This window comes from Chenopodium album, chromosome 3 (assembly GCF_948465745.1).
Source record: "Chenopodium album chromosome 3, dcCheAlbu1.1, whole genome shotgun sequence".
Taxonomy (NCBI): domain Eukaryota; kingdom Viridiplantae; phylum Streptophyta; class Magnoliopsida; order Caryophyllales; family Amaranthaceae; genus Chenopodium; species Chenopodium album.
In genome coordinates, this window is record NC_137836.1 from 39,433,276 (window position 1) to 39,453,692 (window position 20,417).

Sequence of the window (20,417 nt, forward strand, 5' to 3'; positions counted from 1 at the left end):
AAAGTTCAAGAAAGTGAACTAGACTCCAAGAAAAGTCACTAAGCAAACCGTGGCTTTGCTTTGATATCTAAGAAAGTGTCCATGCAATGCTTGGCTTGAATCAATATTTAGGGACAAGCTATCTTGATGCATAATAAGCAAATCTTCGAAGTTCTCCATTCTTAGACTTGCATCAAACTGTGAATCAGAGTAGGCGTTAATTTTGGTTGCCCCTGCTGCCTTACACATGCGGATTCCGGGTAGCAGGGCTTCATACTCCGCCTCGTTATTTGAGGCTTGAAATTTAAACCGCAGTGCATATTCAAATCTCTCCCCCTCAGGGGACTCATATAAAATTCCTGAACCGCAGCCGTTCTTAGTTGAGCTCCCGTCTACATACACTTTCCAAACCTGGTCAATGTGATCCGGTTGCACCGGTCATGTCATTTCAACAATGAAGTCAGCAAACGCCTGACCTTTCACTGCCTTTCTAGGTTCGAAAGTGATTTCAAGACTTTGCATTTCAATAGCCCATTTCAACATTCTGCCTGATGATTACATGGCAGACATTGGCCGCTTGAGGGGTTGGTCGGTGTAAATTACCACCGGATGGGCCAGAAAATACGGTTTCAACTTCTTGAAAGCCATATACAAAGTAAGGCCAAATTTTTCTACCATGGGGTACCGGAGCTCGGCATTTTTTAGAACATGGCTAATGAAATAGACCGGGAGCTGAACGTCGTCTCTCTCAGTAAGGAGAACAGCACTGAGGGCATGATCTAAGACGGCTAGGTACATGTATAACAAGCCTTGGCAAAGAGTGCAAGTGTTCTTTCAGCCGTTGAAAGGCCGCCTCAACATCATCCCCCTATTCAAATCTGGTCTTCTTTCTGATTGCTTGGAAGAAGTAAAGGCATTTGTCACCTGACCGGCTAAGGAATCTCCCCAAGACCGCCAAGCAACCGGTTAGTCTCTAGGCTTCCTTGAGAGTGCGGGGTGACTTCATGTCAATTACCGCCTGTATCTTCTCGGGGTTAGCCTCTATCCCCCTTTGATCAATCAGGAATCCGAGAAACTTCCCAGACTCAACACCAAAGACGTATTTCTTAGGATTTAACATAACCTTATGCCGCCTGAGTGTGGTGAAGGTTTCTCGGAGATCAACAAGGTGATTCGCCTACTGCTTGGATTTGACTATCATGTCATCAATGTACGCCTCCACATTCCTCCCAATTTGATTAATGAAGACCGTATTAATCATCCGTTGGAATGTAGCCGGCGCATTTTTCAAGCCAAACGACATCACAATGTAACAGAATAACCCCTGATCAATGACGAAGGTCGTCTTTTCTTGATCTTTCTTCCACAGGGGTATCTGATGGAAGCCGGAGTAGGCATCCATAAAACTCATCAAGGCATGTCCGGCTGTCGAATCGACCAGACTGTCAATCTTAGGAAGCGGATAACTGTCTTTGGGACATGCCTTGTTAAGGTCTGTGTAATCAACACACATACGCCAGGTACCATTCGGCTTCTTTACAAGCACAACATTCGCCACCCAGTCGGGAAAATTACATGGCCGAATGAATCCAGCGTCCAACAGCTTTTTTACTTCGGCAGCTGCCGCCTGACTTCTTTCCTCGCCGTGATTTCTTTTCTTTTGCCGGATAGGCTTCTTTTTAGGATCCACGGCGAGTTTGTGGACAGCAAGATCCGGGCTGACGCCTGACATCTCTTCCACTTCAAAGGCAAAAATGTCTTTGAATTCTTTCAGCAGAAGGTGCAAGTCTGCACCCAACTTAGCATAAGCAACCGTCCCAACCTTTACAGTACGCTCCGGACGGCTGTCGTCTAGAGGTATATCAACATGTTCTCCAGCCGGTTGGGGACAGAGCTCATCTTTACCTCCACCAGCAGAGGTGCCTTTCTTTTCTTTCCGGCTGCTGGTGGGGCTGGTACTGGGTCGGCATCCTTGACATTATCAAGGTCTATTGGTTTCTGGCCGTCTGGGGCCACAGTATCTTTGACGGCTGAGAGATAGCACTCCCAGGCCGTCTTCTGATCCCCATTCAAGGAACCAACAGAGCCGTCATCCCTCTCATACTTGATGAGCATGAGGGAAGCGATGATTACAGCCTTGGCTTCGTTGAGGGTGGGCCTTTTCCTTTCTCACCCAGCCAGATTGGTAGATCAACCCTTCCGACTGGGTAAACCATTCCACCCCCAAAACCAACCAAGGGGTGGGTAACCGGATGCATGTTGCTGACATTGTATTTCAGCTTTTGCAGGCACCGGAGGCTGATGATGTTTGATGAGCTGCCGGTGTCAATAAGGATCCGTCCAACCAGCTGGTTGGCAATCTTACATTCAATGACAACTGGGTCATTATGCGGACGCTGGTCATTAGCGCGAGGCGCTAAAGGTTAGCGCCAGGCGCTAATAATCAGTTTCACGCGTTTTTTGTTTTTATCATATCTTTTATCCGGAAGTCCAAATAAGGCATATAATATGTCGTTGTTAAGATATTGAAGTTTATTTTCCAACCCAATTAGAATCAGATTAAAATCTTTTGTAGATAAAAAAATATGGCCGAAATAGTGGAAGGGTGTTGGTTTTGGATAGAGTTTCATATCTCATTCATATCTCTTTCGTAATATAGCTCGTATTTAATATTATAATATATCATTGGAAAGATAATTTCAAGATCTATCCAACAATATAAAATTTGGATAAATATTATAAGGCACGAAAATTATATCTGAATATATTCCACTTCGTACAAAACAAGGATTCTAAAAAAGAGTAGTTTTATTCAATCTTAAACTCTTTGAAACATAATTATCAATCCTAACTTCATTGGGATTTAAGAGAACCTTCTACAGTATTCTAGAAGAGTGTAATCAATCCTAATAGTTTTATGAATGACAATTAATAATAGGCCCTCCTCTAGATCATTGGGCCGCATATAAAAACCAAATCAAGCCCAGTTTAGTATTTTAGTCATAACTTCCTCATTATTCATCGGAATTGGGCTTATAATATATCGTTGGAAAGGTCTTTTCAAGCCCCATACAACTACACCATTATTAGACCCTTATCATGGACCAAACTAAACTGGATTTCACGTTTTTCAAAAATAAGATAAGGATAGAAATATTTTCAAAAACAAAAAGAAGAGATATTTTAATAAAAACATCCTCATCACTAGACTTTTCACACTTTCGCTTCGTTCGATAATCAAATGACATGAAAGGTATTCATCACTGGGTTTGGTTTTGGGGAGACACATTTAGGTTTCTACAGAAGCCCCCACTTTGACTGAGTTTGGAGAAACGTTAGTTTCGAAAACGAAAGTCAAAGTATCGATAGGGATGGAGAACGATTCAGAACGTTCTGCGATCCTAAATCACTCTTGTAATGCTGATACCTGCAAACTAGGGTTAGTTAAACAGATAAAATAATTAAGAAACGTGTATCTTGCACCGTCGAGCACACGTCTCTGGAGGGTAACCGATTTGTTGCTGTTGCATTGTTATTGTTGTGATAACCTTCCGCAAGCTAGGGAATGTCATCCTGCTATTTGTTTTGACGATCTTCTGCAAGCAAGAGAATACTGCCTGAAGACTGCTACGCCTGTAACTGCCTCCAATTCCGCCGTGATAGACTTCTGCAAGCTAGAGAACCCCATCGAAGATTGTTTCGCCTGAAATGACCTTCTAGCGTTTTGTGACCATCTTCCGCAAGCCAGGGAACACGATCGAAGATAACTTCTCCTGAAATCACCTCTAGTTGTTTTTGACAACCCTCCGCAATCTAGGGAACGCTGTCGAAGATATCCTCGCCTGAAGTTATCCTCATTTGTTGCGATAATATTCCGAGGAAAATTACCGAAGACCCATTCTCGTCGATCTTTAAAAGCTCGCTTGAACTTTACTTCCGCTATGCCAGTACGTCGGCGCTTTTGCTGCTTGTGAACCATTATGTCGGTGCTTTTGCTGTGATGACAATCCTCTTTTCTTTGGGAATAGTTGCCAACACGACTCGGTATGATGTATGACAATCCGATTTAGGGAAAGTTGTCAATGCCACGTAACAATCCATCTTAGAAAATTTGCCAAAATCCATTTTTTGGAAAAGTTTCCAATGCTTCGTAACAATCTGTCAGGCACCATTCAGCTTCTTACCAGCACAACATTCACAACCCTGTCAGGGAAGTTACAAGGCCGAATGAACCCGACGTCTAACAATTTTTTTTTACTTCGGCAGCTACCGCCTGACTTTTTTCCTCACTGTGGTTTCTTTTCTTTTGCCGAATGGGTTTCTTTTTGGGGTACACGGCGAGTTTGTGGACAGCAAGATCTAAGCTGATGCCTGACATCTCTTCCACTATAGAGGCAAAGATATCTTTGAATTCTTTCAGCAGATGGTGCAAGTTTGCACCCATCTTAGCAAAAGCAGTTGTCCCCACCTTAAAAGTTCGCTATGGCCGACTGTCGTCCAAAGGAATATCAATGTGTTCACCACCCGGCTGGGGACGGAGGTCATCTGAGCGTTCCCCGGTCAGTGATTGTTATTGCTTCTCTTTTTTTTACCACCACCAGCTGGTCAGTTTTTCTTTTCTTGGCGACTGGTGGGGCCGGATGATCATCCTTGATTTAATCAAGGTCTATTAGCTCTTTGCCTTGACCGGCTGCAGCTGCCGCGGGCTTGACGTCCGAGAGATAGCACTCTCGAGCCATCTTCCGGTCCCCGTTCTGGAAACTAACAGTTCCGTCATCCCTCTCATACTTAACCAGCATGAGGGAAGGGAAGATGACGGCCTTGCACTCATTAAGAGTGGGTCGGCCAAGAATGATATTGTAGGCGGTCAGCTCTTTGACCACCAAAAATCGGATGGTCATGTGCCAACTATAATACTGTGTATTTTTATGTATTTTTATAAAGTATTTAAGTATGTATAAAGTATATTTTAAGGGCTCAAGTATTTTAATTAAATATTTTAAAGGGTTAAACTATTTTAACTATATGTTTTTATAAAAGTTAAATATATTTTGGGTCAAACATTTATTAATTATTGGGCCTTGTTTAAAATATTGTATGTAACCTAGTCCTACATACTCTTATTGGAATAACCCATTTCTTTTAAATAAGCCCAACCCTAATTTGAACCCTTATGGGCCAAATATTCCATACTTCAAGCCCATTTATTTATTTAAGCCCAAACCTAATCCCTACTATATATTCTATAAATATCCCTCAAAACCCCAAAAAATTTCCACACAAGAGATCAAAAATCAGATTTTTGGGGTAAATATTATTTTCTGTCTTTTCTCTTATTTTTCTTTTCTTTTCTTTCTTTCTTTTTCTTTGTTTTTCTTTTCTCTTTTCCTTAATCCTTCTTTTGTTTTTTTTTCTTTGTTACATGAACCATGCTCACGCATGGTACTTCAAGCATGGCAAGGTCCACCTCCCCACTACCACGTCATCGCCGGCGACCAGCCATCGGCCAGCGACCGCCTAGCTCACGTCCGACCACCGCTTGTGGTTCTCCTCTTCTCTCTCCTCCTTGTTTTAAATTTAATTTATGTATTATATATTTTGGGTATTGATTTTAATTATCTAAACATGATTAGTTTGTTTTATAATTATGTTTTGATGATTAAAGATTGTAAATTTAAGATTATAAAGTGTTTTATTTTCAGATTTTATAAAGTATTTAAAGTTATGGTTTTAATTATAAAAGAATTGATTTTTAGGGTTCTAAATTAAAATTAATTTGTGGGTTTTATATACCCATTGATTGGAAGTGTTAAAAAAGCTTAAAGATTGAATCTTTATGGAGTTTTGATGAGTTTTTAATTAAATTATAATGCTGGAATTTTACCCAAATTACTACTTTTGATGGTTTTATGAAAAGGGTTTAATTACCAATTAAAGAAGAGACTAATTATGGGATTTTAAATATTTTTCAGATTAATATAAGCTATTTAAAGTGAGTTTAAGTTGCTGGAAATTGTGTATACAAGGAGAAGTAATATAGTATTATTGTCCCTTTATGTAGGAGACTTGGTTCGGGAATTGTTGTAGTGTACTCGACTATTTTAAGAGCTTATTTGAGTTACGTACGCGTACTCGGAAATTTATTAAGCATGTAGAAACATGTTTGGATTTATTTAAGTGATTCGAAGTTAGTGTCATGCTAGAAATTGGTTGGAATTGTTGAATTGAAATGCAATTGGTGATATGAATTACATTGATTGAATTGAGAATGGTTTTGGTGAATTATTTGTGAAGCATGATGGGTTGAAATAAATTGTTCATTGGATTAATGATTGGAAATCATTGTTTGTCATGTTGTATATGAACCACACCTTTATTTATGGCATGTTAGAATGCATGCTTAATTAAACTACATGTTTAATTAAGTTTGGAATATTGAAAAGGAATTTATTTATGGTTCATATAAATTTTATTGATGCTTTAAGCATGAGGAAAGAGCTGATTAAGTGTCTTTGTCCACGAGGGTTAAATTATTTTTGGTGTCTTAGTGCACTTAAGGTGTTTTTAACACCGAGGGATAGGATTTGTGGCACTTTATGCGTTTAAGGTGTCCTTGACATCGAGGTAGATTTAAAAAGGGTTCAACATTAAATATTATGTGGTCACTAATTATTCAAGAATTAAATTTGTATATTTGATTGTTTGAATAATTATTGTTGATTGAATGATTATGGTCCAAGAGTCATCACCAAGTCTAATAATATGTAAATAACGTAAAGTAAAAGAGATTACACACCAAAACTCTTGAAACGTATATACCTTGAGTATGAACTTATGGGAGAGTTATGGGGTTTTATATTTAACCGTAACGTCTACTGGAGTACATGACGCTTTACATTCCTTTTATTATTATTATGCGCAGGAATCCGCCATTTACGAGTAGTTATTTGATGCTGTCACGGTTAGCTCCCGTGTTAGTAACCCCATTATTGGGAGAGGTTAGTTGGGAACCCCGTTTGATGCGTAATCAACGCTAAACAAATTATTTAGTTATCTAGTTGAGAAGTTTTTTTTAATGTTATGTGCTTGTAAACAGGTGCATTGAGGTAAGTGTGTGTTGATAGGTGAGGGCATGTTAGCGTGTTTAAATACGCTTATGTACCCAGCATTGCTGATTGTGTGTTTGTGTGTTTATTGTCCTTGTCTTTACCTTGGCTCTATGATGACCCATTTTTAATGGAGAATAGTGGAAACAAGTAGAGAGAAGCTTTTCGGTTGATTGAACAATATTCATGACGAGGCATGAGTGAAAAGCAAATCATGCTAGTTTCTATAAGTTTATGATGTGTTTAATGCTTTAATTATTTATGATATTATTATTCATGAGCCTAACGCAAAGTTTTGAAGTTGGTTTGGTTTTAATAAGGGCCTACAATGGTTCCAAGTTGTTGGTTGATTTTATTTTACTTCGTTTGACATTGGTTTTTACTTAACTTTCGTTAGTTGACTTTTCAAGTTGACTTGTTTTGAATGGTTTTGAAATTAGTCTTTCGATGTGTGTCTTTGATAGTTGCCTTAGCCGTTTTCACGGTGGTGGTAATGTATTAGATTTTCCTATTTCGAGTTTTTAAAGAGCAGAAAGAAATTTCTAAGGTGTTACACCGATCGCTTCCATTCTCTCCCAGGCGGGCAGGCAGATTTATCCGCCCGATTGGATGCACAACTCCTCCTCAAAACCCAACAAGGGGATGGGAGACATCCTGCATGCTATCCGGCCTGTATTTGAGGTTAGATAGACATTTGCGGCTGATGATGTCAGAGGAGCTTCTTGTGTCAATCAATATGCGGCCAACCTTTTGGTTTGCCACTTTGCATTCTATGACCACAAGGTCATCACGCGGCCGACGGACTTTGCCTCTGTCCTTTTCGGTAATGATTACTACGGGGAAGGCGGATGTGCTAGCCGCCTATCCCTCTTCAATAGAGTGGACCATCTTTCTGAGATGGTCAGTGGTGCCCCACATGGTCGGGCCATCTCCGGTGAATCCGCTTGCTATAGTGTAGACCAGCTCTTCATCGGTTTCGGAACTACCAGCAGGTTGGGGAGTCTTTTTGCTGGACTGCCCCGGATTCGATTTGGAAGTCACTTTGGACTTCACCCATAAAAATGTGCAATTCGATGAGCTTTTGCAGATTTTCCTGTCACAAGAATATGCGGCCATGAACTCTGACTTAATGAAACACTATTAGGCCAAATAACAACAACTTCATCTAAGGTGGGAGCATTATCCACCCTTTAATCTGGCACAGTGTTTGAATTTATTATGATGTTAGTACTTTCATCAATATTTATTTCTCTCAATGATCGGAAAAATCTTGCATATGCATTATCTTTAGTTATTCGCATTAACTTGTCAATTACATCTTGTGTTAATTCTGGAAAGCAATCCTTTCTATGTTTTAGTTCATTTTGGCCATCACAGAAATAAAGCTACAAATATTTTGGCCCATTTTCATCTGGTATTAAATCTGGTACAAAATGATATATTTGTCCATGTAGCTTAAAGACATATATACCTTTGTATGTTTCTCTATCAGTTTTACCTCCAGTTGAACTAAAAGCAAATAAATTATTGCACAATTGAGCATACTTTCTAAAATGCACAACATCTTTATCGCTTGAAGTAAAAAGTCTTACTAATTAGGGGGATATTCATTCGCAGCTATTTTAAAATCACCATTGCCACAACAGAAGTGCAAAGTCTCAAACGCAAACTTTTTAGGCCCACATTCAACACACTAGGTAGGTGGAGATAATACTAAGGGTTGAATAGCCAATGGTCTTCCTATAGTAGCTACAGGTGTTTCTGTAATTGTATAAAAGGATATCTAAGATAATTCTATTGCACGACAGAACATATATGTTAACTCTATGAAATGAAATCACTACTAAGTCTTACTTTTAGCTGCATCTCTTAGCTATATTGAACTCTGAGCATTTGATGGTGTTCCTTTAGAAGCCACATGTCTCTTTGTAGCAGGACAAGGAAAAATAAGGCCAGATCCTATTAAGTAACACCACACATATATTCACATATAAATCTAAACAAAAGGAAAGTACTTACTTTCAATTACTGTATATTATGAAGGTCTTGATCTAGCCTTTTGAGCTTTGATTGTTCTGGTTCACTTTGCATAGGATAAAGAGTCTATGAATTTGCTCTACAAGAAATAGTATCCATTATAATAAACCACCTATTCTACCTAGCAAAACCATGGATCGATAGTAAACTACTTCTTTGCTTTGACTTCCGACCTTGACTTGATGGTCTCTTAAAGTTTTTAGGTGCATCAGCTATAACTTAGTAATTTGATCATTAAACAAATATCATAAATCAGTAGCGAGCTTAAAAAGATACCATATTACAGTGCTTCACATCAAGCTATCTTAGTATAGTAATGAACACAGAACAAGGTGACTCCTGTTTTGGTAATTTACTGTAAAAAAACACATATTAGATTTCTTGAACTTGCAGTTAGCAAGGTATCTTTTTTTAGTAGAATGAATAATTATTTTAAAGGTCCAGCAGTTTCAATATATATAAATTACTCAAAATCTCTTTCAATTAAAAATAGACGTTTACCTGTTCATGCAATCAACACTGATCCCGGGTTCACATTGCAATACCGCCTATTTTCACTGTGACAAAATAAACTACAATGAATAATGTCAATTTACTACATTAACATTAAATAATTCTATAGACCATTAAAACTCTTCATCTTCTCATCTTGTCACTTCCTCTAACCTTAAACTTACTTTGTCACATTTGCTTCCTTTCCCTACTCCCTCATATTTATTCAAGCATCCCACTTTCAGTATTTGACTTAATAAATTAATCACAATTGAATGCACATCAGGTTAAGTTACGTGATTAGAACTTGAACATTAACAAATATACATGCTACTTGCAAAGCTGATAAGTGACTTTAATGTCACTTTTAGGGTGTTTATTGAGTCGCTTTTCGGCTTATTTTCCAATAATTTAGCCCATTTTGTCCTTTATTTCTTTTATTTGCTTATTCTCGTCTTTTATCTTTATTTTGAGTATTTTAGTAGTTTTTAATAGTTTTTAGTTTATTTTCGTATTTTTAGTTAATAATTCCTAGTTTCTCTCATTTTCTTATTTTATTTTATTTTCATATTTGTTTTCTTTATTTTATTTAATTTCTTTTGATTTTATTTTTAAGTTATTTTATTTTATTTTATCTTTATCTTATTTTATTTTATCTCATGGTAATACCCTCGTGTTTTTGGTTGTAGGTGTTCTGGGTTTCAAAGTCATATTCGTGTTCGGAGGTCGGAGGTTCGAGTCAAAGGTTTCAATCCAAGAAGCTTCCAAGCATCGTAGTTGCTGCCCCTTAACCTTCACCCCCACAGAAACTTATCCTCCACCACACCAGTCACGCACTTATCTCCCCTGCTCCCTGCTTTCCTCAACTCCACCAATTGCAACAGCAACAAACACAACACCAACAACACTAACAACAACAACAACGAATCAAACCACCAATCAGCAGCCACGCATTCTCACAACCTCACCTGCTGCGCCTCCTATTTCACCACCAAACCACTCGCAACTACCTCCAACCATACTCACTCCAGCCATCAATCACCACCTACCCAAAAACCACCCCCACGCATCCACCACGCCAACAATTTGCAGCCAGCCGCAGCAACCCAAACCACCAGCCAACTCCCAATTCGAGTCTCTACCACTCACCAATTAAACCACCAACTCACGCATCAACTAAACACCTAAAACTACCTTCGCGCACCACCTTCAGCCACTCAAACCGAGCACCAACTGACACCAATTCACCGCATCCACCAACCATCATAAACCACCAGCCGCGCCACCGTTCTCAATCATCGAAACAGCAACGGCCTCCAATATAGAGCAACCCCCAATACAAAACATCCCAATTTAGCCCCAACTCGATTGGAGCTACTCGCGGCCGTGCAGCACTGTCAGAAGGAGCACAAATGGAGTCCAAAATCAGAGTTGAGGCAGTAGCATTTGCGCGACCTCTGCGCGATGTCTTCGCGGGAGCGCAAATGTGGGTTCAATCACGAGCTTCTCACATGAGTTTAATGAAAATTGAACGGCCTTGATTGATGCTTGATTGATGACGATGAGGATTAACAGTGGTGATTCTGTGATGATGCGTGGTGATGGTGTTGATGGAAGATCAGAGCAGCCACGAAAGGGGGTAAAATTTGGGGTCTGATTGTTTTCGTGGGTTTCTCCTTGTTTTTTTCCTTTTATTTTCTTTTTCCTTTTTATTATTATTTTTTTGTTTTTAGTTTAGTTATTTTAATTGTTTTATTTAGTTTTATTTCTTTTTAATTTCTTTTATTTTATTTTAAGCCTTGTAATATAAATACCCCTTTTGGGGTTATTTTCTCTTAACTTTCAATCAACATTTTATTTTACCTAGATTAGATTAGTTTAGCCTCTTTTATTTTTCTCTCTCTTAGGGTTAGATTAGGATTTTCTCTCTCTAGTTTAGGAGTAGTTTTAGAGAGAGAAAGCTTGGATTTCCATGGAGTTTTTGAGAGGTTGAAGAAGCAACTTTGTGGAACTTATTCTCATCCATTCAATGAGCATTTTCTAACTTTCTCTCATCTTTATTGCTTTGCTTAATTCTTAGTTTTTGCTTTTTGTTTGTTGATTTGAATAGATTAATTAGTTTGTTGGTTTAATCTTGTTTTTATTCTTATTTAACCTTATTTTCCATGTCTATCTTCATTATGTTAGCTTAGGTCTTGTTCAAGGGAATTGGATGAAGGTTATATTAATAAATTGAATGATTGATTGTGATAAGTATGAAATTGTTTCTTGATTATTGTGCATGGGTGATGCTTTTATGGATTAGAATCTTTCTAGCTAATCGATTATATGCTCTTAATTGTGATTTCAATCAATTGTGTGAGAGTGAGTTGGTTGAGAGCCCTAAATTCTTCCATACCTTTGCTAGGCTAGTTGCACGAGAGTGAATTAGTTTAGTAGGATAATTAACATGATTAATTGTGCGAGAGTGAGTTAAATGTGTTAATGTTCCTAATCGAGGTCATTTTCATCTAATTATATGATGTTGTTGAATGCATTGAGGTAATTGGATTCCACTTTCCCTAGTTTTAGTTATTTGCTCTTAGTAGTGTTTGGTTTAATCTCTCTTTATCTCATAACATTTCCTACTAGTCTAATTTGCACAAATTGATACACTTAGTCTTCGTGGTTTGACCCTTTACTTGCCACTAACTAGTTTAGTGTAAGTTTAGGTATTATAAATTTCTAATTTGGTTAGGGTTAGTAGACCAACGACCTACTCTTACCTGCGATCAAATTTTGGCGCCGTTGCCGGGGACTAAGGCGTTCATTAGTTTGTGTTGATTAGATTAGCTAGGTTCTTGTATATTATTTGATTTTTGTTTGCTTTTCATTGTTCTTTGTATAAAAATGGCATGCTTATCTTTTCCTCAATTTGATGGTGAACCCTTCTATGCTTACTTTGAAAGACTAGATGGTTTCCTTAGTTACCATGGGTGTTCTCTTAGTGATGCTTGTGGTATAGCTTATTGGGGCATGAATGAGTATACTAGGGAAATGGTTGAGGACATGAATAATGGTAAATTTTGTCATTTGTCTATGCATGATGCTTGGAATTTCTTCACATGGCTTGCTAGAGATTCTTTTGATAGAGAATCTCATGTTTCTTGTTTTGATTCTCAATGCCAAGATTCTTTTAGTTTTTGCATGAATTCTCTTGTTACTTCTAATGTGCCTTGTGATGATCCAAATATGCAAGTCGACCCCTTTCCCCCTTATGCTCATTGTGATGAGGTTTGTGCTAATTTTGATGGTATGCAAATTGATTTTGATCATGAACCTCAACCCAATAACATTGATGCCCAAATTCTCTCTCAAATGCAATATCTCACCCAACAACTTCAAGAGCTTCAAGAGGAACAAAAATTGAGAGAAGTGAGGCTTGCCCAAGTGATAAGTGCTATGATTGATTTAGATGGACGTGAGGCACCTCACTTGGAGTGTGAGAGTGTTGTTGAGGACGATGTGGGGCAAGGGTGTGAAGGTGAGGGGAGATTTTCTTATGATGAGAGGATTTTTGATGATTTTGATCCTTTTCATTCCCCATTTGAGCTTGAATACCATTCTTCCCCTTATTCACCCCCTTTGAGAGCTTCCCTTGGTGAGGATGTGAGTGAGCCATCTTCATGTTTCAATGAGGGATTTCATGAGGATGATGATGATGAGTTTGAGCAATCAAGAGAGATTGAGAGTCCCTTGAGTGGTGGTGGAGGATTTGAGAATGAAGAAAATGTCGATTTTGAGGATTCCAACCCCCTTCCCCTTCTTGACGAGTCTACCTTGCATGTTTGTGACACTTCTATCCATGAGTCTTTGGACTCATTTGAGGTTACGGCTAGTATGTTCATTGAAGGTGTAACAAAGCATTATTGCCTTTTGAGAGAGTTCATTAGCAATGCCTCATGGGAAAGGGATGAGTTTAAAAGAAACCTTTATCCTTTCATGCATGGTTTAGAGACTCTAGGCTTTGAGAATCTTGAGGGAGTTGTTGTTCATCGTTGTGATAGAGAAGAGGATGAGGTTGTTTCTATTGGAGAGTTTTTGTTTGAGGGAGTTGTGATTCATTAGTGTTCTTTTGAGGATTCTATGATTGATTTTCATGCCCTCATTGGTGATGTGAGGCTTTGTGAGACCATTGTTTCTCCTCCCCTTCCTCATGTCCCTTTCTCAAGGAAATTTGACCACATCTCCTACTATCCCATGTTCCTCCCTTCTTTTGTCAAAGAGCCTATTGAGGACCTTCTCTTGTTTGATGAGACTCTTCCTTTTCATCCTCCTATTATTGAGGAAATGTGTGATTGTGCCACCCAAAAAGATTTTGAGGAGGTTTTGCCTTTGTATTCTTTTCCTTATTTTTCTTCTTCTTTCTCTTCTTATTTTCTTTATTTTTCATTTGATTTTTCTTCCTTCTTTTGGCATCTTCATCCTCACTTACGTGCAATAATCTTGTTGCACGTCCTCCTCCCATCATTTGCCTACTTGTTATCATATGAAATGTGTAGAAGTGCATTTGATAAGCTCTTGCGTTCGTTGCAATATTATTTACTAGAGTGGTCTCGCTTGGACGTTAAACAATAACCCGAGGTTTTTATTGCTTTCATTTTCTTTTCTTTTTAGATTAGATTTTCTTTCATGGAAATGTTTGTGTGCCCCTTGCTAGGTACATAACTTGATATACACCTATGCATTGGTTTGGATCAAGAATTAAGGAAGTTTAATTCCTATTTTTGCTAGCATATGGAAATCGAAATTCAATTCAAGAGGAAATCGACTTTGAAAGGTTAAATTGGTTCATTTGCGGGTAATTACACCCACCATTATCCGGTAATATCTTTCCTAGCTCTTTCTCAAATGGTTGGTGACCCGTTGGACTTGTGTTGGTTTGTTGGAATTATTTCTTTCTTTTCCCCTCCCATGGATTATTTGGTTTATATTAGAGTATATTGTCTCATTCAAGATTGGGGGGAGGGTATTCTATCATGTTTGGTGGGATGTTGATTCATTTATGCCATGCACTTGAGTATATGCATTTCCATGTCTTCTCTTTTATTTTGAAAAATCCAAAAAGATTTTTGTTTACTTTGAAGGTAATTTTGGAAAAATGTGTTTTGTTTGTTCTTATTTTGGACATTTTGTTTTGGGACTTGAATCTTTGAATGTTTTTCTTCCTAAGTGGTGAATGTATGCACGGTTTGAGAGTGTTATTGGTTGACTCTTGGATACTATATGCTAAGTTAGTCGGGTTAATAACTTTTAGGGGTCCATGAAGCCTTAGTTCACGGGAATGTGGTAAGATGGAGTTGCTCTCTATAGTGGATTTAAAACCCTTGGTTGGTATTGTAAGGAATATTTCAAGCATTATCCCTAGCTTGAACCCCACTGTGATCATACACTAAAGTACGGTGGCGTCCAAAGGGAAAGAAGATAGAGCAAAAGAGTCGCCAACAAGTTTTAGGAACTTGTAAACCGTTCACGAGGTGAAGGTTTCACCCCTTAACGATCCAACAGATCGTTAACTCTAATAGGTCTGGAACCATGGCCGGTAGTTCGGGGATGAAGGTACAAATCCAATCTAAAATAGATTGAACCTGCCCTAATAATAGGCGTCTACTTTATTCTGATCGTATTCATGTGCGCTTTCTGACTAACATGCAATCAATAGGATTAACCTAAACATGTTTATCTATGTTGGTTGAATATTAATGCATAAACAAAACTATTATTGACGATCACTTGAATTATAATCATGTTAACCCTAAACAAGATTATTAATTATCTTATTAAGCGTGATTACAAGTACAAATTCCCTTTAAACATGCATAAAAGGCGTGATCAAGCAATAACAATAAATATCAAGCAACATAATAACAATAAACATAATAATCATCATAATAACCATAATTAAAATAATCATAACAATTATAATAATAATCAAAATCATATTAAAGCATAATATTAATAACAAGATCCTAGGCATGATACTAACAAGATTAATAACAAACCCTAGCATGTCGCTAAACAATAAAAATCAAAGCTTTAACCCTAACATGATACTAACATGAATATTAAGAAAGAAAATAGGAAGCATCGCAGGAATCACAATTGTCATATTTGATATTAGAAATTATAGTTGTTACCCTAAACATGATACTAGGAAGATCAAAACGCCACTACTACAAAAATGGCCAAAGAGACCCAAATTAAGAGACCGCTTAAGTGCATAACAGGTCTCTTATAGAGGAGAGACCGATTATCTTGGATGACAGGTCTCTCGGAATATCAAAGAGACCCGTCATTAAAGAAAATAGGTCTCTTGGGATTTTTTAAAAAAATCGAGGAATATAGAGAGACCCGTCATTTTAGATGACAGGTCTCACGTAATAACCAAGAAACCGGTCAATTATAATAACCGGTCTCTTGAATGTTTTTTTTTTTTTAAATGTGAGAAATTACAGAGAGACCCGTTATTCTAAATAACAGGTCTCTCGAATTTATTTTCCCATATACACGTAGGCAGCCACAAGCCCATTAATTAAGTCCCAAACCCTAGCTAGAACTTTTTCACTTTCTCACTTTGTCCTCCGCCGCTCTTCACCCTCCTCATTTCATTTCTGATTTTCTTTCTCTCTCTTCTCTCTCCTCTCATCTCGATCCATCTTCCTCATTTTTCTGGTTTCTCAAACGAATCTCGCACAAAATAAAATGAAATTTACATCATTTACTTCTTTCTCAATCTTCACTCTATTGTTTCAAAATTTCAAGATCTATATTGCCAAGGTGAGTTTTGTATTATTTTTCGTTATTAAGTGTTAATCTTCAACTTTTTCGGTTTTTCTTGATGAAAAATCTAAATTTCTTATAATTATTGCCTTTTAACATCCTTTTTTATTGTTAAAAAACAATAATTTGTTCGAATTTTTGTTTAGCCATGAAAGTAGATTGTTTGTTTGCTTATAAATGTTTTTGTTTCAAACCTTATTTTCGCCAATTTATTATGATATTTTCATTTAAAAACACCTTTCTTAGTCAGATCTAGTAATTTTCGTCTTTATTAATTTTGCATTTGATTTTCTGTTTTTGTTTCCATTTTCAATTTCGATTTTAGCGCTTTAGATTTAAGTTCTGGTATTTTTTTATTCCTTTGAGAATTTCTTGACGAATTGTTCTTTATTAGGCTGTCTTTGATATTAGTATATTTTTCTTGCTTTGATTTTGTGTTCAATATCATTTTAAACTAATTCTCGTATTTCGTTAGTTAAATTGAACAATTTCTCATATTTTTTTTTAATTGTAAACTAATTTTATTTTATATCTCATTTTAAAATGTTTGTTTTTTCATTTTCAATCTGTTCCTTATTATGTTTTATTTTCAGGATAATAATATTTGCGTTTGTATTTGTGGTTGTAGGTAACGATCTCTCAATTTTCAAGTTTGAACGGAAGAAATCTGCAATAGAAGATCTGGGAATTTTATAGTCATCATTTCCGGAATATTTTATTTTTATTTGTGTATTGAATTTTCATTCACATCTGTAAAATGTACATAATTTTTAGAGTGTATGAAATACAAGAATTATTTTTTTACTTCTGATTTAATAATGGAATAAATAAATAAAATTAATCAGTTATTATTGATGTTAATATCGATGAATTGTACGAGTAATTATAAAAAAAAAATATTTTTTTTATTTAAAATGAGACCAAAGAGACCCGTTGAGTTGAAAAGCGGTCTCACTTTTCTCAAGAAAGAGACTGCTTATTTAAGACATGCGGTCTCAGTTTTTTTAAAACAGAGACCGCTTTTCTTATAAAGGCAGTCTCAATTTCCTAAAAATTGAGACCGCTTGTATTTAAGAGGCGGTCTTAGCTTTCTCATTCTAGAGACTGCCTCTAATAAAGCAGTCTCTTTACCAAAGAGACCGCTATGCTAGAGACCGCCTCTAAGGCAGTCTCTTTGGCTAATTTGGACCGGTCTCTTTGGCCAATTTTGTAGTAGTGCGCCCTTACATAACATTAGGAATCATAATAACAACCTAGACATGATTTCTAAATCATAAACAACAATAAATCAATTAAAGCAATTACTTGGATGCCTCGTATCTCTTTCTAATAGCAAAATACACACGTTAGTAACTTCAAGGTAAATAATAAACAACAAAGAATTAAATTAAATAATTTAAAGAGAGATTTGGGACCAAACCCTCAGAAATTAAAACCTTTTACGTCTAGCGCGAATGAAACTTCGAACAATGCTAGGTATGTCTAGTTCTAATGTATGAGGAATTGTGTTTGTAAAAAGGGTTGGTTTAGAAAAAGAGAGAAAATCAAGAAATTCTTGATGAGAGTTGATGATTATTGATGAGAATTGATGAAAATTGATGATTGAAAACAGAATTTAAAGAGGCTATGTATAAAGAAAATCAGTCGGATGGATAAAAAACGAATCAGAGTTTCAACGAGAATAAAACTCGATTAGCGCCAGACGCTGGACAATAGCGCCAGGCGCTGAAGGTTAGCGTCAGGCGCTAATAATTAGTTTCACGCGTTTTTGTTTTTATTATATCTTTTGATCTAGAAGTCCAAATAAGGCATATAATATGTCATTGGAAAGCTCTTGAAGCCTAATTTCTAACCCAATTAGAATGAGATTAAAATCTTTTGTAGATAAAAAGATATGGCCGAAATAGTAAGACGGTGTTAGTTTTGGATAGAGTTTCATATCTCATTCATATCTTTTTCGTTATAACTCGGATTTAATATTATAATATATCATTGGAAAGATAATTTCAAGATATATCCAACCATATAAAATTTGGATAAATATTATGAGGCACGAAAATAAAATCTGACTGTCTTTTAACATATTTAAATTCAAATAGAATTAGGATTTAAGAAAAAGGAAAGTTTTTAAAACAGGAAAGTTTTATTTAACTCAAATTCTTTAATCTTATCTTTTCAAAATGGATAATTAAGATCTTTTAAAAACTTATTGAAGCTTTTAATTAATCCTAATTAGTTCAGGAATAGGATCAAACCTTTGGACCCTCCACATGATCATTGGGTCGTAGGTAAAATCCTGTTTGGGCCCAGTTTAGTATTTTGGCCGTAACTTCCTCATTATTCATCGGAATTGGGCTTATATTATATCGTTGGAAAGGTATTTTCAAGCCCCATCCAACTACACTATTATTGGACCCATATCATGGACTAAACTAAACTGGAATGCACGTTTTTCATAAATAAGGTAAGAAAAGAAATATTTTCAAAAACAGAAAGATGAGATATTTTAATAAAAACATCCTCATCACTAAACTTTTCACACTTTCGCTTTGTTTGATAATCAAATGACATGAAAGGTATTCATCACTGGGTTTGGTTTTTGGGAGACATATTTGGGTGTCTACAGAATCCCCCACTTTGACTGAGTTTGGAGAAACGCAAGTTTCGAAAACGAAAGTCAAAGTAGCGATAGGAACGGAGAATGATTCAGAACGTTCTGCGATCCTAAATCATTCTTGTAACGCCGATACCTACAAACTTGCATTAGTTAAACAGATAACAGAGTTAAGAAACGCGTATCTTGCACCGTCGAGCATACGTCTCTGAAGGGTAACCGATTTGTTGCTGTTTGCTGTTGTGACAACTTTCCACAATTTAGGGAATGCCATCTTGTTGTTTGTTTTGACGATCTTCCGCAATCTAGGGAATGTCGTCGATCAATGCTGCTACATCTCGAGCCTCTTTCTTGATTCATAGTGACAACCTTTTTAATCATAGGAAAAGTCGTTGAAGACCGCCCATCTCGTGCTATCTTCTCAAATCTTGGTGACAACCTCCACAATCTTAGCGAATGCTGTCGAAGACCGCCCATCTCGTGCTATTTTCTCAAATCATGGTGAAAACCTCCATAATCTTAGCGAATGTTGTCGAAGACTGCCCATCTCATGCTATTTTCTCAAATCTTTGTTACAACCTCTTGAATCTTAGCGAATGCTGTCTAAAATAACCTCTCTTGAAGTCATCCTCAGTTGTTGCGATAATATTCCGAAGAAAACTACCAAAGACCAACGCTTGTCAATCCTTAAAGCTCGCTTGAAATTTGCTTTAGCTGGTGCGTCGGCGCTTCTGCTGTTTGTAAACCAGTATGTGGGTACTTTGAACCATTACGTCGGTGCTTCTTAACCCGTATGTCGGTGCCTTTGTGATGAGCCAATGTTTAGGCGCTTTAAGCTACGTGAGACGATCTTTCGTTAGGTCGATCACTTATTTGCGATTGTAATCAAATCGACTACTCAATCATGTCAAATTGCTTATAAGGGCTAAGTGGCGTACCAAGGAACCCAAAATTGCTGAAAGAGGTTGAAATAACTACTCTGAGTTGTTGAGCGTTCTGTCGCCGCTGCAATGCCTCTGGCACTGCGATTTGGCTCTGTCGCCAGACACTGGGATCTAGCCCCAGGCGCTTTAATCTGTTGCCAGACGCTAGATGTTTGACTATAGGACTTTGCTAATCTCTTTAATTATCTGACTCGATTATCTGACTCGAGGTTGACTCGACTCTAAGTGTTTGACATGCAATCAATAGGATTAACCCTAAACCTGTTTATCTGTGTTGGTTGAATATTAATGCACAAATAAAACTACTATTGGCGATCACTTGAATTATAATCAAATTAACCCTAAACAAGATTATTAATTATCTTATTAAGCGTGATTACAAGTACAAATTCCCTTTAAACATGCATAAAAGGCGTGATCAAGGAA

The 20,417-nt window shown here is 37.0% G+C and overlaps 1 long non-coding RNA gene across 1 annotated transcript; it reads left to right on the top strand.

The window, feature by feature from the left end:
* The first annotated feature begins 16,180 nt into the window (after positions 1 to 16,180).
* LOC145613341 (uncharacterized) lies at positions 16,181 to 17,237 on the top strand. Its single transcript, XR_014106917.1, has 2 exons — positions 16,181 to 16,430; positions 17,062 to 17,237. It is a non-coding gene; the product is annotated as an uncharacterized LOC145613341 (long non-coding RNA).
* Positions 17,238 to 20,417: the final 3,180 nt, after the last annotated feature.